Raw genomic sequence first — 5,000 nt, forward strand, 5'->3', positions numbered from 1 at the left:
AACCTATATTGTACCTTAACCTAACCCATATTGTACCTTAACCTAACCCATATTGTACCTTAACCTAACCTATATTGGGCCTTAACCTAACCTATATTGGGCCTTAACCTAACCTATATTGGGCCTTAACCTAACCTATAGTGGGCCTTAACGTAACCCACGTTGCGCCTTAACGTAACCCACGTTGCGCCTTAACGTAACCCACGTTGCGCCTTAACGTAACCCACGTTGCGCCTTAACGTAACCCACGTGCGCCTTAACCTAACCCATATTGCGCCTTAACCTAACCCATATTGCGCCTTAACCTAACCCATATTGCGCCTTAACCTAACCCATATTGTACCTTAACCTAACCTATATTGTACCTTAACCTAACCTATATTGTACCTTAACCTAACCTATATTGGGCCTTAACCTAACCTATATTGGGCCTTAACCTAACCTATATTGGGCCTTAACCTAACCTATATTGGGCCTTAACCTAACCTATATTGGGCCTTAACGTAACCCACGTTGCGCCTTAACGTAACCCACGTTGCGCCTTAACGTAACCCACGTTGCGCCTTAACGTAACCCACGTTGCGCCTTAACGTAACCCACGTTGCGCCTTAACGTAACCCACGTTGCGCCTTAACCTAACCCATATTGCGCCTTAACCTAACCCATATGCGCCTTACCCTAACCCATAGTGCGCCTTAACCTAACCCATATTGTGCCTTAACCTAACCTATATTGTACCTTAACCTAACCCATATTGTACCTTAACCTAACCTATATTGTACCCTAATTGTTACATTAACTAAACCTATATTGTACCTTAACCTAACCTATATTGTACCTTAACCTAACCTATATGTACCTTAACCTAACCCATATTGCGCCTTAACCTAACCCATATTGCGCCTTAACCTAACCCATATTGCGCCTTAACCTAACCCATATTGCGCCTTAACCTAACCCATATTGCGCCTTAACCTAACCCATATTGCGCCTTAACCTAACCCATATTGCGCCTTAACCTAACCCATATTGCGCCTTAACCTAACCCATATTGCGCCTTAACCTAACCCATATTGTACCTTAACCTAACCCATATTGTACCTTAACCTACCTATATTGTACCTTAACCTAACCTATATTGTACCTTAACCTAACCTATAATGTACCTTAACCTAACCTATATTGGGCCTTAACCTAACCTATATTGGGCCTTAACCTAACCTATATTGGGCCTTAACCTAACCTATATTGGGCCTTAACCTAACCTATATTGGGCCTTAACGTAACCCACGTGCGCCTTAACGTAACCCACGTTGCGCCTTAACGTAACCCACGTTGCGCCTTAACGTAACCCACGTTGCGCCTTAACGTAACCCACGTTGCGCCTTAACGTAACCCACGTTGCGCCTTAACGTAACCCACGTTGCGCCTTAACGTAACCCACGTTGCGCCTTAACCCAACACACGTTGCGCCTTAACCCAACACACGTTGGGCCTTAACCCAACACACGTTGGGCCTTAACCCAACACACGTTGGGCCTTAACCCAACACACGTTGGGCCTTAACCCAACACACGTTGGGCCTTAACCCAACACACGTTGGGCCTTAACCCAACACACGTTGGGCCTTAACCCAACACACGTTGGGCCTTAACCCAACACACGTTGGGCCTTAACCCAACACACGTTGGGGCCTTAACCCAACACACGTTGGGCCTTAACCCAACACACGTTGGGCCTTAACCCAACACACGTTGGGCCTTAACCCAACACACGTTGGGCCTTAACCCAACACACGTTGGGCCTTAACCCCAACACACGTTGGGCCTTAACCCAACACACGTTGGGCCTTAACCCAACACACGTTGGGCCTTAACCCAACACACGTTGGGCCTTAACCTGCTCTGTAATTGTCATACGACGCGTTAAATTAGTGTGGTGTTGCCTAACTGCAACCCCCGCAATATAGTTTGCTACTCGCACTGCCTGGTCCCCAGAGTATCGCTTCATGTTAAACACCTTGCAGCTATACACTGTAATGCGGATGGCAGCAGGGACGTACATGCTCAATGCCCTTCGCAGTTGTTCATTGGCATTTGCATGGCGAAGCACAGCCTACGTTGTGGTACGGCGTGTTGTCAACTGTCCGCTGATGTTGTACGTCCAAATCACACACTGTACTGCACATTGGTCCTCATGTACTGAATGATACATCGTGGTACATGTGTGACCGTACCACGACCTGCGCCAACAACGGCGAACCCATACGGTCCAAATATTGTGCACTCAGCTACGTGTCGTCTCCCTATAAGAGCTGGATTGCAGTATGGTATGCGTGGATGGCGATCAGCATGAGCCGTCTGTTGATGTAGTGGCGCGTGTTGTCAGACGTAGTCGTCTCTTCTCACACACCGTGATAGCATGGTGCACTGCGTTCCACATCTGCGACATGCGACAGAGGCCGGTTGACAGTCGTTCGCGCAATGGACATCGCATACGTACGGGGGCCACCTTCCACGTGTTCGCGAAGCGTGCACATGTTGTTGCGTGTATGTGGGCAGACATAGTGTGTCGTGACACCTGACACAGGCATGCAACAATCGTTGAATTTGCAAATGGCGATGGACGTCTACGTTTGCTGGTGACGTTACGCAAATGAACAACTGGTAAACGGTTGTGGTGCGGTTGTTCTCGCTAGAGGTGAATCAGTGATGGCGACGATCGGTTGAGCTACCAACCCGGTTGTTTCAGCGATACCCACCATGCCCACGAACGTGAATGGCATGTGGGTGTGAAGCGATACGCGGCGGTGGCTGGGTGGGACCGTCCCCGGCCGGTGAGGGGGGGCCTCCCGGCGTGCTGGCCGCGCGGTGCGGTGGGCGCACGCGCTACAGCCGGCTGGTGGGGGCGGCCAGTGGCAGGCGCGCCGGCCGACGGAGGCGGCAGGCGGCGCAGCTGCGCGCCGGCGCACCCTGCACGCGCGCCGTGCGGCCAAAGTAGGTCCTCGCGGGCCCGGTGCGAAAGCGCGGTGGACATCTGCAGTGTGCTGGTCCGATTGAGGACTGTGTGCGCTGAGGATGCGCCGCCGCCCCGGCGCTCGGCGCCGCGACGCCGTCTGCTGCTCGGTCGCCTCTGCGGTTCTCGCAGGTGGTTTGTATCGCAGCTGTGCGGACGTGTTGGCGCGTGCGCTGTGCTGGGAGAGTTCGCTTCGGCACCCAAGTGGGGCTTTTGTCCTTCTGTGGCGCTGGCGTTGGAGCTGCCGGCCACCGTAGGTGGCGCGTGTTGTCTCCCGCCGGCAATGCCACGACAGCACGCTCCCGGGCCTCTGTCGGCAGCGGCAAGCTCAGTTGGGAGCACGGGTGGTCGCACCTAAAGCGTCTACTCGCCAAACTCCGGGCGATTGCGCCTCTCTCGAACCCGACCAAGTACTTAGGACGGCGCTGCGCGCCGCCGGGACCTGAGAGGGTTTCGAGGTGTATTGTGCAGGGGAGCTCAGCCTCCTCCTGTTTGCAGAATAATTGAGCGGACGCTTGCGTGTTCGCGCGGGCCCCCGGGACACACTCCCGGGCGGCCGGCTGCTCAGCTCTAGTTGACGCAGCTCCCTGGTTGATCCTGCCAGTAGTCATATGCTTGTCCTCAAAGATTAAGCCATGCATGTCTCAGTACAAGCCGCATTAAGGTGAAACCGCGAATGGCTCATTAAATCAGTTATGGTTCCTTAGATCGTACCCACGTACCTTGGATAACTGTGGTAATTCTAGAGCTAATACATGCAAACAGAGTCCCGACCAGAGATGGAAGGGACGCTTTTATTAGATCAAAACCAATCGGTCGGCTCGTCCGGTCCGTTTGCCTTGGTGACTCTGAATAACTTTGGGCTGATCGCACGGTCCTCGTACCGGCGACGCATCTTTCAAATGTCTGCCTTATCAACTGTCGATGGTAGGTTCTGCGCCTACCATGGTTGTAACGGGTAACGGGGAATCAGGGTTCGATTCCGGAGAGGGAGCCTGAGAAACGGCTACCACATCCAAGGAAGGCAGCAGGCGCGCAAATTACCCACTCCCGGCACGGGGAGGTAGTGACGAAAAATAACGATACGGGACTCATCCGAGGCCCCGTAATCGGAATGAGTACACTTTAAATCCTTTAACGAGTATCTATTGGAGGGCAAGTCTGGTGCCAGCAGCCGCGGTAATTCCAGCTCCAATAGCGTATATTAAAGTTGTTGCGGTTAAAAAGCTCGTAGTTGGATTTGTGTCCCACGCTGTTGGTTCACCGCCCGTCGGTGTTTAACTGGCATGTATCGTGGACGTCCCTGCCGGTGGGGCGAGCTGAAGGCGTGCGACGCGCCTCGTGCGTGCTCGTGCGTCCCGAGCGGACCCCGTTGCAATCCTACCAGGGTGCTCTTGAGTGAGTGTCTCGGTGGGCCGGCACGTTTACTTTGAACAAATTAGAGTGCTTAAAGCAGGCAAGCCCGCCTGAATACTGTGTGCATGGAATAATGGAATAGGACCTCGGTTCTATTTTGTTGGTTTTCGGAACCCGAGGTAATGATTAATAGGACAGGCGGGGGCATTCGTATTGCGACGTTAGAGGTGAAATTCTTGGATCGTCGCAAGACGAACAGAAGCGAAAGCATTTGCCAAGTATGTTTTCATTAATCAAGAACGAAAGTTAGAGGTTCGAAGGCGATCAGATACCGCCCTAGTTCTAACCATAAACGATGCCAGCCAGCGATCCGCCGCAGTTCCTCCGATGACTCGGCGGGCAGCCTCCGGGAAACCAAAGCTTTTGGGTTCCGGGGGAAGTATGGTTGCAAAGCTGAAACTTAAAGGAATTGACGGAAGGGCACCACCAGGAGTGGAGCCTGCGGCTTAATTTGACTCAACACGGGAAACCTCACCAGGCCCGGACACCGGAAGGATTGACAGATTGATAGCTCTTTCTTGATTCGGTGGGTGGTGGTGCATGGCCGTTCTTAGTTGGTGGAGCGATTT

At 52.7% G+C, this 5,000-nt stretch overlaps 1 non-coding gene across 1 annotated transcript in view; it reads left to right on the forward strand.

The window, feature by feature from the left end:
• Positions 1–3,599: 3,599 nt before the first annotated feature.
• LOC124587642 overlaps positions 3,600–5,000 on the forward strand; it is a 1,909-nt gene continuing 508 nt past the window's right edge. The window contains exon 1 of the ribosomal RNA XR_006975552.1: positions 3,600–5,000. This exon is cut by the window's right edge and continues 508 nt beyond it. This is a non-coding gene — a ribosomal RNA (small subunit ribosomal RNA).

Source organism: Schistocerca americana, unplaced genomic scaffold (assembly GCF_021461395.2).
Source record: "Schistocerca americana isolate TAMUIC-IGC-003095 unplaced genomic scaffold, iqSchAmer2.1 HiC_scaffold_609, whole genome shotgun sequence".
Classification (NCBI taxonomy): Eukaryota; Metazoa; Arthropoda; class Insecta; order Orthoptera; family Acrididae; genus Schistocerca; species Schistocerca americana.